We start from the raw sequence: 17431 nt of genomic DNA on the forward strand, positions 1-17431 counted from the left end.
AATCCACTCAATTCAAGAATTTTATTGAAGTTTTTATGTGCAAGGCACTGTACTTAGAGCAATGAATTCTTTATAATTTATTTTTTAAATTTTTATTTTATTTGTTCTAATTAGTTGTACAGGACAGTGGAATGCATTTATATATCTTCATAGATCATATATAAATAGAGTGTAATCTGTCATTTTTCTGATTATAGATATTGCAGAATCACATTGGTCAAGCAGTCATACATGTATATGAGGTAACAATGTCTGTTTCACTCCACCATCATTCCTTCCCCCATACCCCTTCCCCTCCCTTCACTCCCCTCTACTGAGTTCTTAAAACTAAATTCATTATTTTATACAAAAAATAACTTTGTGGAATGAATTAGTGAGAGCTTGCAATAATCCAAGGAAATTTTGTAAGGCAATTATTTTTAAAGAAAGCTCTTAAATGGAAATTTGATTATTGTGAGGTGGTGTTTCAATCAGGGCAGAGAACAAATCTTCATCTCACATCGCTAAATTTATAATTATCTAGTTAATGTAAGTTACTTTAATTCTTTACATATTATGTCTTTCCTATAGTTTTAACCACATTGGCATAGAAAATAAAAAGAAAATAAATATGGAAATTTTCAAAGAGCAGATTTTGCTTACAAAATATTATTATGGTAATGGTTACTTTATAGAAAGATGTTTGGGAGAAAATTGGGTTTAAAAAATATTGATTTTGAGTCAGAGTCATGGTATTTTTGTGTTTTTTAATTATCTTCTAAAAGCATGAAAAAAAATGTTCAATTGTAGAACCTATTTTTTATGACAAGACAGGGGAGACTCAGAAAGGTCAGTTGTATAAGATTGGCACCTGAACTGAGATCTCTGCTTGTAAGTCAATGAGAAAGTATAATGTTAAACAAACTCTGTTTTCCTAAAATTAATCTCTTGTTGATTTGGAAAGATGTAAAAAAACAGGACTCATCCCTTTTTTGAAGAAAAATTGATAATATGCATAAAAAGTTCTGAAAAGTGTATAACCTTTCACGTAAGAAGTTTACTTTTATAAATTGCTTTTTAAAGCTATTAACATTCACATCTTTTCAGAGAAAAATTTTATTGCATTGTTGCTCAACAGTAAAAATTAGGTTCTACCAAAATTTTTATTATTTATTTTCTAAATAACTTATGTGAAGATTAAAAATATCACAAAGATTAAAAGCTAGCTGGGTACAGTGGTAAATGCCTATAATCCAGTGACTCTGGAGGCTGAGGCAGGATAGGGACTTCAAAGCCAGTCTCAGCAACAGTGAGGTGCTAAGCGACTCACTGAAACCCTGTCTCTAAATAAAATACAAAGTAGAGCTGGGGATGTGGCTCAGTGTTCAAGTGCCCCTGAGTTCAATCCTCAGTATCAAAAAAAAAAAAAAAAAGATTAAAAGCTAACTATTTAATATGGAAATATATCAATAATGTTTAAGTTATGGAATATAAAATAATGACTTCAGTTATTTCATTTTTATAAAAGTCTATACGCATGTGTATTTCAAAAGTTATGCATATATATATATGAAATACTATGATATGCAAATATATGTACAGAAATTTTTGAAGACTATGCACTACAATATTAATCCTATTTTATTTTGAGTGTAGTGAGGTTACAGATAATGGAAGTAAACAGATAATATGAGGAAGTAGAATTGCATACAGTAAAGCTAATATAAACCTAGAATTAAAGCTCAGCAGCTATAATGGAAAGCAGATATGATTCAGCTCAGGTGTGCATGTGTTTGTATGACTCCCTATCTTGGGTTTCTGCAGAACAATGTTAGCTTTGTTAACATTGTGTATCTATGATCACAGCAGTTCTAAGATAATAAAAGGCTGAAATATATCTCTATTTTCTTATCCATGACTTACAGAAACAAGAATGGCAGAAGTTATGTAGAAAGTGCTCGGCTCAAACTAAATACTGGATAACTCAGCAAAGTACATACCAATAATCCCAATTGAAAGAGACTGGGCTTTAGTCCCAGACTTGCTGGCAAACAACAGACTCTAGGCTGAAGGACAATGGCAATTAGAACCTACCTCCTAGTGAGGGTGGGGGAGGCTGACATCACAAATGAGTGCCTAATGTGAAAGAAATCTAAGAAACATTTTCTGAAATAGCACCACAGGGATTTTATGCACATCTGTGAGAAAAGGGAAAAAATGAAACCACAGGGCTCAAGGGAATTTACCTATCATTTAGATTGATGTTTTTACTTCAAAGATGAAGAAATTGAGGTCCAAAGGGAAGCAAATTACTAGGGTCACTCTGAAAACTAGTTATGTAAAATGAAGTTTCCTGATTTCCACCTTAGCGTAATTTTCAGCTAGGGCTTCTAACCAAAAACACAACAGTTTTTGTGGGCTGTGTAATTTTCTGGACAAAAGAAGATTATGCCATATCAAATGTTTTAATGATCATCATAGGCAGAGTTATATAATGCTTTTGTGACTCTATGACACTCTTTACAAAACCTCTGTTAGATTACTTGTACAACACTATCAAAATTTTTGCTATTTATGTCCTATAGAAAATGATATGTTCCTGCAGAACAAGAATCATATTTTGGTCATTTTGAATCTTCCAGTGCCAATTGCACTGCCTGAGATATAGCAGAAACTCAGCAAATACTTCATAAATGAATAAACTAGTGCATTTATTTTCTATTATAACTAGTGACAAAAGGCACTCCTTATGAACTGTACATGGTACACCACGATACAGTGAAAAGGGTCAGATCTGGAAGGTATATGAGCTGAAAGTCATTCCCACTTCTGTATTGCTTCTTAGTTGCAAGGGAAGGACCTTTAAATGCCCTGAGCAATACATTTCTTATCCATAAATCAAAAGAATACCTTCTAGTCTGCCTCCCAGTGTGATCATGAAGATCAGGTGTGATACATGTGAAAGTTAAAACAATTTATTAGCAAAATTATTACATGAAATTAAGAAACCTCTGGGAAGAACTTTCAACCATAGTCAATTAAAATGGACCACAGCATTCAAATAGAATGTTCACTATAATGAAATAGAATACATAGAGCTATTTTTACTGGTATATGTCATGTGCTTTAAATATGTTCTGAGAAATCCAGACTTGATAGGTACACAGTACTGAATGAAATTTTAGAGGCATATCAGTAGATCTTTGACATTTAAGAATGATACATCCACAGATTTGGAGATTCCATAAACTTGTGAAGATTTTAAATTCTAAAATTTTTTCCTAGAATGTCAAGTAATTGCAAGTAGAGGAATAAAAAGTTATGTTACTATGAAGTCACTGGGTAATTGACCAAATGACTTGTTCCTATTCACCTCCAGCTGTGAGATTCCTGTTTGTTCTCAATAAGAGAGTAAATTACTACATGGGGCAGGCCGCTGGGTCCCCTTTTGCATATGACATAATGTGAATGTTAAATTCAAGAATGCCAACAGTCTGCTGTAACTGCACAGGACAATGTAGTCCTTTAAGACAATTAAATCTATTTGTAAATAATTATCCATCCAAGTACTATTAGAACTACATTTTGGAAAAAAAAAAAAAAACTGATCAGCTTTAGAACTGATCTCTAAAGTTTCATTGGTTCTTTTATTTTTTTTAAATGTATCTAGAAATTTTTAATCTTTATCTTTTTAAAAATTTGTTCTAATTAGTTATACATGACAATAGAATGCACTTTGACACATCATATATAAATGGAGTATAATTCTCATTCTTCTGTTTGTACATGATGTAGAGTTACACCAGTCCTGTAGTTATATATGCACGTAGGGCCATAATGCTGGATTCATTCTACTGTTCTTCCTAACTCCATACCTGCTCCCCTCCCTTCATTCCCCTCTGCCTAATCCAAAGTAACAGCATTCTTTCCTAACACTCCAACCCACTAGCACCCCCACAATCGCCTATTGTGCATTAGTATATGCATTGGTCCTTAAGAACTAAAGGAATGTCACAAGAAGACCTAGTGGTAAAACTGGGAAAATAGGCAAGAAACCCACATGTAGGAGAATTAGATTTCTCATATAAAGACAGTAAGTGTAATAGAATGAAATGCAACAGTGGTCCGCTTCACCTTTTGAATATAGCTCTGAGGTTTATTTTTAAAAAGACATGCTTTCCTTTTTCTCTTCTCCCTCTTCCCCTCCCTAACCTGGGGGTGGGGAACAAGATTACCTTGAGTTATCTGCCAGAGGATCTAGGAAGTGAGTATCTCCCAAATTAACTAGTGAATGTTAACACACCATCACGGCACCCTGGGATCCCTGTCAGGGCATACCTGGAATGTAGCCTTTGAAGAGCTCCTTTAAAATCCCCCTGTTCCTCCTATGGCCAGAATCACAGTCTCTGGGACAGGAGTCCCCTGTGCTTCTTTTTTGCTAACAAAGCTATAAAACTTCTTTTTTCTTTTTCTCAAACCTCTTATTATTGAATTGGCATCGGGAAGAAGGACCGAGCTTTCTATTACAGGAAGACACAGTTTCTTTGAAGGAAAACATTCCTCCATTTATGTGTGGAGTTAAGTTCTAGTCACACCATTTACTACATATACATTCTTAAATCTTAAGAGCTCTAGGAGGAAAACTTATTTAGGGCATGGTGCCATGGGCCAGAGAAGTGAATACGGCCAGCAGAGGTTAAACATCCTGGAAACATTAGGATTCTCTTCTCCACACAAGGTCAAGTGTGGGGAAAGAGGATGTGGAGTCATGCTTTAGGGCAGATTTTCCTGGTTTCAGGCAGACAGATCTTCCTCTCTTTTTTCCTGTGTTTCCTTGATGTTCACTTTTTACCATTGCAATGACAGTGATTAAAAATTCATGGATCAAAATTTAAGAGTAGGGATATAAAGAAAAAGAACAGAGAAAGATATTTCATCTGATTTGATCTAGATGTTAAGGTTCTTGGAAGTTTAGCTAAGTTCATAAAATTAGGAAATCTAAACAAAAGTCTGATGCTGAAAGCTCTGTTGTAATAAATTCAGTGATTTTTGTCCTGATTCTTCCCTGTAAATGCATGACTTGCAGACCTAATGGAGATTGTCCTGACCATCTTATGAATCTTGAGGAACTAGAGCCAGGTTTCTGCTGTATCCCACACCTTCCATGTGCATTCCTTCATGAGTGCTGTTATTTCTCTGCAAAATTATAAATAATAGAAACTGATTCTCAGTACACTCAATGTTAATCCCTAGAAAAATTGGCAGGTTAGACATCTGCATAGTTTACAACTCCAGAAGTGAGAAACTTCAAGGCAAATAAAGTATTAGTGATCTATGAATCTTTATTATTCTAGTCAAGTGCCCTTCACAAAAATTCTAAATACCAGAGAGTAAAGCATATGGTTGATCTCTCATCTTCCATCTCCTGCTCTTTGTGATTAGCAGATAAAGTTCTCAATAATGATTTTGTCCCTGAGAGAATCTAACCCATCACTATCATAAAAATGTATATCTCTTCTTTCTCCTAGTTGAAAATTATTTAATCCTTTGGGACTAATCCTTTTATTCATTTTTCTCCTTCATTGATGCTGTCATTTTCATTTCTAATTGGGGCTTCTATTCTGGAACTAACTTTGACTTGCTGCTCCGCCCTAGCTCTCCAAAGGTAAGTCCTTGGGGACAGCTGTCAAGTATCACCAGAATCAACGAAAAGGAAGATCATTCAGATCCCAGCTCTGTCTTTTACTAGCTATAGGGCCTTGAGCATGGTACTTAATCCCTCTGGATCTCAATTTCCTGATCCACGCAAAGCAATGAAAGTTTAACTATAGTTCTTACAGGAATACACATCAAAGTCTCCTGTGGAACTCCACTAAACATACCCAAGCCAAGATTTATTCACAGACAATTTGATGTAGTATGTCTGAGGGAAGAGGAAAGGCTATAAACATCTACGTTTCTAAGATGATCTATGTGGTTTATTCATAATTTGAAGTTTTAGAACTTCCAGAATCTCAATCATGTATTCAATAAGAATTATTTAAACAAATATACTGCATTCTTTAGTATTCTAAATCTTCTAGAGGAAAAATATTTTATATTTAAATATTAATCTAACCATTAATCATTAAGTTTAATGGTCAAGTTAATTATTAAAATTGAGTTCTGACTCCCTTGATTTCTGCTTAGGGAAGTGATAGGTAAAATGTACTCTCCATCCCAGAGAGTTGATCTCCACTGTGGATGCCAACTAGCTCTTAAGAATTGTGATTACTTCAGATGGGGCTCAATTTTTGTCTAGTTTTGGAGTTAGCCAAGTTTAGCAACTCTGGTGCCCTCTATTTCCATCAATGCATTTATCCTTGGATTTACACATAAATATAATATCTTAGGATGCCTTCTTAGTATCCTCCAAAACTTTCCCCATCCTCCCATGCCTGTCTTAATTTATGAGCTATGATCCTAATGCATTAGTGGATTCCCAGCTAGTACCATGACCTCTCCAATCTTCATTTCTTTAACCCAGTATTCAGAATTATCAGACATTGCCTGAATTTCTTTTATTGTTTGTTCTATTTAGTTATACATGACAGCAGAATGCATTTTGATTCCTTGTACACAAACAGAGCACAACTTTTCATTTCTTTGGTTGCACATGATGTAGAGTCATACCATTTGTGCAATCATACATATACATAGAGTGATGATGTCAGTCTCATTCCACCATCTTTCTCACCCCCTCTAAATTTTTTAAAAGGACAAGATAATAATTGTCTTTCTTTCTTTTCTATCCCTTTCTCTCTCTCTCTCTCTCTCTCTTTCTCTCTGTCTCTCTCAACAATGAGTGTGTATATGGGGGTGCTGAGGATTGAACCCAAGGTCCTTTACCACCAAGCTACATTCCCAGTTATGTTTATTCTTTATTTTGTGATAAGGTCTAAGTTGTTGAGGCTGATCTCAAACTTTTCATCCTTCTGTCTCAGCCTCCTGGGTACTGGGATTACAGACATGCACTGCAGCTCCTGGCACCATTGTTCTTCTTAAAGACTTAATTCCAATCATAACTTCTTTGGTGATGTCTCCTCTGACTTGATCAGGCAAGCCAAGGTTCCACTTTTCCTGGTATCTTCTAGACTTTATGTGTTGCACAAATTGTTGTTACAAGTTTCTCACTGGACTGTAAGTCTCTTAATGGGAAAACATGGACTTTTTATCTCAGTGTCTGTAATACCAGTCATCATTCCTGATATTTATAGCATTCGAAAAATGTTAGTTGAACAAGTGAATGAATGGAAAATGTAAAAATTTTGTCTTAAAACTTTAAGCATTTTTCTATTTTCAATTAACTTTAAAATAACATTCTAATTGATACTTAATAATTACATATACTGATGAGGTATAGTGAATAATAGATCAATACATATATGTAATATGCAATGATCAGATCAGGGTAAAAGCGTGGCATGTTCATCATCCCATTTATCATTTCTTTCAACTTCAAACATTCAAAATCCTCTCTTCTATCTATTTTCAAATACACAATTGTTGTCAACCATGGTTATCCATCCTACTGGGCTATGAAAATTTCCGAAGTTATTCCTTCTACTCCTGTGCCATTTAACTATCCTCTCTCTGACACTCCTCCCTACCCTTTGCAGGTCTGGTAACTATAGTTGCACTCCTATGAGATTAAACATTTTTAGCTTCCACATGTAACTATGGACACGCTGTACTTCTCTTTCTGTGCCTGGTTTATGTCACTTAATATAATGTCCTCCAGGTTCATCTATGTTGCCAAAAAAATGATAGAGTTGTGTTTCTAATGACTGAATAATATTCCTTTCTCTTTATATATTTTCTTTATTCATTCATCTGTCATTAATGGACACTTAGATTCATTACATATCTTTTTTTTTCATTTTTTTTATTTTTGCAGACTGCGTTTTGATTCATTGTACACAAATGGGGTACAACTTTTTATTTCTATGGTTGTACATAATGTAGATATCTTAACTAATAGTTAACTAACTATTCTATATCTTAACTATTAGAGCTGCCATAAACATGAAAGTGTATATATATCTTTGATATACTGAATATCTCTTTGATATACTAGTTTCTTTTTTGGAAAATTTGAAAAGAGAATTTTTTACAATCCCCTCACAACTAAGCATATTGTTGAATTTGTATTCTGGCCTTTCTGAAAAACATAATTGTGTTGTCAAATGATTATACTGCTTAGCAAAAGATGTGGCATTTGTGGATTTATTTATGTATTCATGTGCATTTATGTATTTATGTGTATTTATGTATTTATTTATTCAGCAGGTTATGGTTACAGTCTCATTCAAAATTGGCACTATGAAAAGCAGAGATGAACCTGAAATGGAACCACCTTCAAGAAATTTTCAGCCTAGTAGGAATTATAAACCACATAAATGAATACTCACAATACAATGCTATAAATAAGATGCAAAGAAAGTTTTACAAGAATTTGGATAAAGTGAGCAAAGAATAAATTACAGGAATAGTACATTGAATCTTGAAAAAATATTTTAATATGCAGAGAATTTGAAATGTTATTCAGATCACAGAGAGCACACATTCAAAGCAAGGAAGTGAGGAAAACATGAATGGGGTGCATAAATATTTCACCTGGTTGAGAAAAATATTTGGAAAAATTGTATAGGATAAAGGAGATCATAGATATCTTCAAGTGTGTGCAACTGGTAACTCTGTTCTCTGCACCAGTGGGATTTCTCATCAGGGGAAATCAATGTTCTCAGAAAGAGAAAGTTCTGGCACATAAAATAAATCTGAGTGTAGATATCAGCTGTGCCATAATTGCTATATCACCAAAGGCACATTACTTAAACACTTTGACACCTGGCTCATAATCCGCTTTGTTACTTGTTTAATGATTAACAGAAGCAATCCCTTTAAAGCACTGAGCATTGTTTCTAGGCCATAATATTCACTCAATAAAATATTGTCACTATATTTTATTTCATAATGCTTACCCTATATTTAGTGAGGATGCTATTTTGAAATCTGAAGAAAGGAGAAACCAGCATTGGAGTTTGTTCAAATGGGAGACATTTGAATATAGGCAAGTGTGGTGAGAAGATAAGAAGGGACCTGCATTTCACAGCTGTTGAGTATACAGTAAAAATAATTATGATACTGCTGTTCCATGTTTATGTGAAGTAACTCCTTGTTCAGCTAGGAGCCAATGTGGCATTTACAATTGATCATATCTACAGCCATGCATAGCAACACTCTCAGCTTCTCAATGGTGGCCCTTAGTGTCAGGAGTGACTAATGGGCTGTCAACATTTTTAGCAAACTACAAGTCATTATTTTCCATCAGACATTTAAGTAATTCTGTCACCAAAACAGAGATCTAATATGCCAATTGCATTTAGAGTTTCACAAAATAAATGGAGAAAAAGCAGGAAGATTCTATTTATATGAATTTATTTTTTAAGCATCTGAGATTCAGGCAATGCAAATTTCCAAAAAGACCTTTTGTACTATTTGACCACACAGTGCTAAGAAGAAATTGAGTTGTACCTCCTATCCAATTAACAAGTCATTTCTCACTTGCCTTAAAGTTTTCATAACACTTTAGAACATTTGTTTCTCAGTTGTTATCATTTATAGGATGTGAATTTTATCCCAAAATAGGATATTGGACATTTTATAATGTATGCCTTGTTGAAATAATCAATTAAAATATTTAAATTTGCTTAGTCTCTAATGTGATATGTAAATAATACTGTATAATATCCACTATTTAATCATGGTCTATGTGCTGGTATATATGCAATGTACTGGCAATTTATAGCACAGACATATTTTACATAGTGTATGCATAGAATTCATGAGCATGTATATTGAACTTTTGCTACTTAACATCTTTATTTATTTATTTTTTATTGTAAACAAATGGGGTACATCTTGTTTCTCTGTTTGTACATGAAGTAAAGGCATACCATTTGTGCAATCATACATTTACACAGGGTAATGGTGTTCGATTCATTCTGTTATTTTTTCCTTTTCCCCCACCCTCCCACCCCTCTTTTCCCTCTATACAGTCCCTCCTTCCTCCATTCTTGTGCTAAAATTGGAATGATACAGAGAAGATTAGCATGGCCCCTGTGCTACTTAACATCTTATAGGTGCATTTCCTACTAGAACATAAATTTTACCATGAATTTATTTCCTAATTTTTAAGTATAAAACATTAAATAATATATAAAATATCTGATATTCCTTAGATGCTATAAATATGTACTTTACAGTCATATAATTTTAGACATAATATGCAGGGTGCTTTCTTGATGCAAACTGTATATTTGAAAAAACTGCAGGCAGACAAAAATAGAAATAATACTAAAACTATGTGTTGTGTTTAGATTATTATTTTTAATTTCTCCCCTGTAAAAGGGAAATAAAAGAGAATGGCATGGATATTTATAGTAAAGTAGTACACATTTGTGAAAAACAGTTTTAGTGAAGAAGCAAGTTTCTATAAACTTAATTAAGAGGGGTCAATTATTCAAAAATGCACTTTAACATAGTGCTAATGCATTCTGATATTCCTAGGCATTAACCTGGAATTCTGGGATATAAAATATCACTGAAAGAAAGAAAATAGTAACAACATCAAATGAGTGACTTTAAGAGCTGCTCTTTTTCAGTCTCACAGTCTTCCTAGATGGACTGCTGCCTTGGCAGAAGTCTCCAAACTGCTCATTCCATGTTCATGAATACTAATGACGTATCTTGAAATATGATTCCTGAATATGAATTCATTTTGTTCCCCAGGACATATTTTTATTTTTCATATCTCACAAGGGTTTATGAAAGACAGTTCTCTGGCATTTGTTGGCATCTTTGTTTTACTAATTGACATTCTTGCACATCCGTGGATGAGAAGAGAGCTAGTCTTACAATCCACTTCCTCTATCTTTGAATGGTGTGTTTGTTCCTCTGTGGAGACTGTTAATTAGTTTAACCCAAGACACTTAAAAAGCATTTTCTTTTTTAAAATTTCAAGTCACTGAGGGAAAAAAAAAGAACAAACAGAGCAATTGATTCACATTAACAAAAAGTCATATCTCATCTATTTCTTAACATCAATGAAAACTGTGTCATCATGGAGATAAAATGTCCAGGTGAAGGAAAGGAAGTGATGAGAAAATATTGTATTTTTTAAGTTTCATGTCAGACTTCCTTCCTCTTCCTCTCAAATAAAAAAAAAAAAAATATATATATATATATATATATATATATGTGTGTGTGTGTATGTGTGTGTGTGTGTGTGTGTGTGTGTGTATATATATATATATTTTTTTTTTTGGTATCAGGGATTGAACCTAGATGTCACTTAGCCATTAAGTTTCATCCCCAGTCTTTTCGTATTTTATTTTGAGACAGGGTCTTGCTAAGTTGCTTAGGGCCTTGCTAATTTGCTGAGATTGGCTTTGAACTTGCAGTCCTCCTGCCTCAGCCTCCTGAGTTAATGAGATTACAGGCATGGGACACTGTGCCCCTGCATCCAGCTAGAAAGTCTTTTAACTGCAGCCATCTGACTCAAGGTTAACCCCTGCTGATTCACTATGATCTCTCCTATGTCAGTGAGGATGGTGGCAGAAGAGCACAGAAGTTTTATAAGTTCATTTAGCCATTTGCTTTTGTTTGTTATCTGCCATATGTTTTTCTTTCTGTAGTTCATTTTATTTAATCGCTACATGGATTACATTTGCCATTCATCAAAATAGATGTGATTATGTTGAAACCTGAAACCCAGAGATGTTAAACAAACCAATAACTGGTAAAGATAATGACAATATGTTTGGACAATTTTGAGAAAGAAATAAGATAATAAATATGCTTTGCAACCAATACAGAATTACACTCATGTAAGTCATGTAAACATACAGGGACACTCTTCAAGACTGATTGAGACCAGGTATCATACAGGCAATAGGTCAAAACTCCATTTATGTATGATCTATCAAAATATATAAATGCATTTTACTGTCATGTACAACTAATTAGGAACCAACCTAGATGCCCTTCAATTGATGAATGGATAAAGAAACTGTGGTATATATATATATATATACACAATGAAATATTACTCAGTCATAAAGAAAAATAAAATTATGGCATTTGCAGGCAAATGGATGAAGTTGGAGAATATCATGCTAAGTGAGATAAACCAATCCCAAAAAAACAAAGGACAAATAATCTCGCTGATAAGTGGATGATGATACATAATGGGGGTTGGGAAGGAGGCAAGAATGGAGGAAGGAGGGACTTTATAGAGGGAAAAGAAGGGTGGGAGGGATGGGGGGAAGGAAAAATAACAGAATGAATCAAACATCATTACCCTATATACATGTATGATTACACAAATTGTATGCCTCTATTCATGTACAACCAGAGAAACAAGTTGTACTCCATTTGTTTACAATAAAAAAATGACAATATTAAATTGATATTTTGAAATAAAAAAACAAATTTAAAAGCTTAATAAAAAAATACAACTAAGGTAGAATATCACCAAAGATCATATTTGCGAAAGCAGAAAATTATACTTCTTGAAATAAAATTAAACTATAGCCATTGTTAAAAAAAAAATAGAAAGGTTCCTCAGGATTGGATTCCAAGATTCACAAATACAAAATATAGAATGGCACTTTAAATCTGAATTCTGTAAAGGTAATAATTTTCTTAGCATAAATATTCCCCATGTGATATTTGAGATAACTTATACTAAATGAATGTATTTTAATTATATATTCACATTTAAGTGACTGTCTTGTATTTTATCTGACCACTCCACTCAAGGACTTTTTCTACTAGAAATGAAGGCAAGAGAGGTCTTTATTAGTTAGTAATGAAACTGGGAGCCAAGGCACAGTAGAACTTTTATCCTTTCATTAAATATCTGATACGATGACCCTCATTTGTAAGGATGATTCCTCAAGTATCAGAAAGATTGCAGGAAAAATAGTTGGAAAAAACCTGAAATCCATATCAGCAGGCTTGAAGAGGACCATGCGTGGAAGTTGTACTGAGATCCAGGAAGCCAATAATGATTAGGTTAGGATAGCTGAGTGAAAAGAACTTGGGCGGGCTTTTGCAAGGTGACACTGGATAACATGAAGAAGATTAAATGATAGGTAGTCTCACTATTGTGAACTGGGAGAGGGTGGACATAAGTACTGGGGACTTAATTGGATTGCATTTATAATTATGTCAGAATAAATTCTAATGTTATGTATAACTATTATGAACCAATAAAAATTTTTAAAAATAAATAAATGCGAAAAAAGTTAATTTCTCTCTGGAAGCATTAGTAAAAACAAAGACAGAAGAAAGGGTCTTATCAAATATCAATTCTGTACCAATATTCATGAAAATATGAACATTATATGAGCATTATATGAAGAAAGAGCTAAGATAAAAATAGATACCCATGAATAAGATAAGCCTGGTAGGGTAGCACTCTTGAAACCAGGGACTAAATTGGAAAAGGAGAAGATAGTGAAGGTCAGTTAGGGAGTTGTTAGAGAAAGCATGCTGCACTGGTAGGAAGAATTCTTCCCAGTGCTCCAACGAAGAGAAAGAACAGGAGGAACAACTTTTATTGAGAAATTACACTTATGTCAGTCATTGGTATGCTATTGTATTAAATCCTCACACTGTTTCTTGTGAAGTATAAAAATAAATTTCAATATAGAGACAGTCAATGTCAATCAGAATCATTGGGTGTGGGAGAAATCATGAAGAATAAATTAGATAAGTTTTGGTAAAAAATGATCTCAGTTCTAATATTCTAGAGTCCCTGGGTTGGAAAAGTCATTGTCTAGGAACAGTTGTATTGTCCTTTTCATCCTCAAAGAGGTTATGACTCCATCAGAGACTGGAGGTAGATCATTTGGAATGACAATTAAATTTTGCATATGTGGGCCTATGGCAGAACTAGGACTAACTAGTGTCACTGAGGACAAATAATAGAAGATCCTTTCTGGAAAACATTCATAATACATTTAACAGATTTTGTTGTAGACTGGAGAAAGAGGATATAGTATAAAAATGTGATAAGACAGTGCAATGAATCTGACACAACTTTCCTGGGGACATATATGAACACACTACAGTGAATCTCAACATCTTGTACATCCACAAGTCTGGGATCCTAATTAGAATAAGATCTATTGTATGCTCATATAAATACATCAAAATAGATTCTACTGTCACGTATAACTAAAAACAACAAATAAAATTTTTAAAAAATCTAAAAAACCTAGTACATAAACAAATGCTTTGGAAAACGAAGCATGAAATCATAAACTCATTTTGAATACTGTATAATATAAAGACGTCTTATAAAATCTACAGTATTGGCTAAGGTCCTATATATGAAGAAACATTCTGACTTTCAGTACTTTCAGACACAGAGGGAAGAAAGGTTTCAAGAGACCTCTCATAGAAGTGAACAGAAATATGGTTTTGTCTGATACTAGCCCTAGTGCATTTTTTCAGATTGAATGGGCTTATTCTGTGTTGACTAGTAAACATGGAATGAATTTTCAGAATTAGAGAACTGCCTGTCTACAGGACAAGCTATATGTTTGACAAGATGGGAAATACTAATATAAAACGTGTGTACTAAATGTGTTTTTGGATCTAAAGCATATCACAGGCAAACGATAAATGGTGGTTTCCTTCCTTCTTCTTTCTTTCTCTACCCTATCAGGCCCAATCTCTGTCCCTTTTGGGTACAGCTTGCCAAAATACCCAAATCCCATTTGTACAAATTTATAGCATGTATTAGGGATAATGGCCAGGAATGACATGACACTTTCTGTGAAGAAAGTCTTTTGTTAAGAGTGTGGAGCAAAGAATTAGGTCAGTTACATAAGCCGCACATTAAATGAGTACACTTGGGGCCACTTTGGTGATACTCTTAGTGTTAATGCCTTCAAGTGGTAGCAAGAGAAAGGTGAAGTTAATTTCCCTTGTTTCAAAAGTTACATGTTTTATATGTCTGAAGGGTACAATATTATAATGATAACCTACATACACTATTAACCATTTCCTGCCAAAAGAAACACATCATTCCATAAATATATATATATATATTACATATATAAGTATGTATATATAATTACAGTTGGCTCAGCAGGCAAAGCCATTTTAGTGATGAGGTGCTGCAGAGACTCAACAAACTTGAAATAAGTACATGTGATACATCAATGACCAAAACCTGTTCATGAGTACTGCTCAATTATGTATGAATAAAATTCTTAGAATTATAGAGTTTTCCAGCTGCAGAGGATGTTTTCTAATGTATTCAGTGCACACACAAGGGAACTGAGACCTGAAGATATTAAATTGTTCACTTACAAAGGACCAGTAAGTGGAAGAGATGGTTTTGAAACAGGTTATTTTTGGTATTGGGGATTGAACCTAGGAACATTCTACCACTAAGCCCTTTTCACTATTTATTTTGAGACAGGGTCTTGCTAAATTGTTCAGGCTGGTCTCAGACTTGCAATCCTCCAGGCTCAGCCTCCCGAGTCACTGGAATTTGGAAGTATGCACCCCTGCATCCAGATGGAACAGATTTTTTGACCTATTCAATTAAGAAACTATCGTTGGTAAAAATATAGTTGACACTGTGTCTCTGCTTTTGAAGGTCTTTGTAAGACAATGCAGAAACCTAGGAAAACCTTTGAATAATGAAAGAAAAAAAATTCCAATGTTATTTCTAAAACTTAGGCTTTAGTACATTAAAAAAAAAAAAATGAGCTCCAGGAAACAGAATACTCCTTTTGAACTAGAATAGAAAAATTAACACTCCATTTACATGTGGGAAATTAAAACATTCATATTTTCATATTTTAGATGGTGTGTACATGTTTTATCACAACTTGAGACCTCTGAATCTCTGTACTTTTTCTATTCAATTGTTTTTATCCTTTCTTACCTAAAGCTGCAAAGTCTGGCATTCTGACTTTACCTCGCCTCACTCTAATTCCATGTGCTTATGTTTGATCTTTCGTTTTAACCCCAGGGGTTACAGCTTTGTTTTATCTCATTTTAACATTATTTTGTTGTTGTTTCAGTACATTGCTTTAGTATCCTAGTGTCTTCCAGAACCCTGAATATATTGTCCAAGGAATTGGTGATTTTTACCAGGTTTGCATCACAAATAAATTATAAGCCAACTTTCATTCTTCCAACAAGTTACTGACATTTTATTCATGTTTGTATCCTTATGAATTGTAAATACTGCCTCCTAAAGGCATGAATGATTAATGGGAGAGTACAAAGGACAGCACACCAAGCTGGGCTTTTTTGAGTTCTCTCACCAGGTTTGCCAAGTTGTATTAAACAGTAGATTTCATGTACCACTTACAGCTTTCTCAAGTCCAACTTATTGAACCATCATCTACTTCACTTCAATCTTCTGTGACTCATTAAAAAATGTCAATATTTTTTGAGACTTACATGGGTAGAATGACTTCTGGTTTCCTCATCTCCTTGCTGTATAATTTTTCTGAACATAGTTTTGAATATGTTATGTGTCAAAACTAGTTCATGATGAAGTGAAATAGACTATAAACCTTTTGAATTAAACCATAGTATCCTTCAAATTAAGCCATGTAGATATACAGATTTGTGCATACAAGCTTGTATATAGAACACATAAGGACTCCCTTGTAAGGTCACTTAATTCTAGGTATGGGCAGGGTTATATAGTGTTTAATACAGTAGCTCATATTTTTTTTAGGAAAGAAATAGGTAATCTTATTTTACCTCAATTTTCCTCACATTTTACAGCGAATTTCTACAATAGCTTTCACTTTCTTATTCAGCTATTAAAAAAAAAAAAAAGTTTAAGCCTCACATGGTGTTGCACACTTATAATCCCAGTGGCTCAGGAGGCTGAGGCAGGAGGATTGCGAGTTCAAAGTCAGCCTCAGCAACTTAGCAAGGCACTAAGCAACTCAGTCAGACCCTGACCCTAAATAAAATACAAAATAAGGGCTGGGGATATGGCTCAGTTGTGAAGAACCCTGGGTTCAATCCCCAGTACCAAAAAAAAAAAAAAGATTAAGAAAATTGTATCTTGGTTTTCTATATTCCACTTGCTTCTAGGATGATACAGTAGTTTCAAGTGCTATATGATTCAGAAATTAGTTTCATTGACTTGTGGCTTTTAATCAAGATTTTTTAATAGAATGTGATAAACCTTCCAATCCCATACAAACAAAAAAACTCAACAAGATACATCAAGAAACAGTTTTCAAGAAATTGTATACTAAAAAATGAAGGAACATGATCTCTGAGAAATGGGAAACAAGAAATAGGAATCCTATAATATCCCAGCTTATATCCTTCAGTAAATCTCCAGATCATTGTACAA

General features: G+C 33.9%; 1 protein-coding gene and 1 non-coding gene across 5 annotated transcripts in view; one reads left to right on the forward strand and one right to left on the reverse strand.

Annotated features, from left to right (window-relative positions):
* Positions 1 to 17431, reverse strand: part of Grm5 (glutamate metabotropic receptor 5) — a 462620-nt gene that overhangs the window by 243750 nt on the left and 201439 nt on the right. The gene's annotated exons all lie outside the window — the stretch shown is intronic.
* Positions 10074 to 10175, forward strand: LOC124960800 (U6 spliceosomal RNA). The gene has a single exon (XR_007104127.1). It is a non-coding gene; the product is annotated as a U6 spliceosomal RNA (small nuclear RNA).

Source organism: Sciurus carolinensis, chromosome 11, assembly GCF_902686445.1.
Source record: "Sciurus carolinensis chromosome 11, mSciCar1.2, whole genome shotgun sequence".
Taxonomy (NCBI): Eukaryota; Metazoa; Chordata; class Mammalia; order Rodentia; family Sciuridae; genus Sciurus; species Sciurus carolinensis.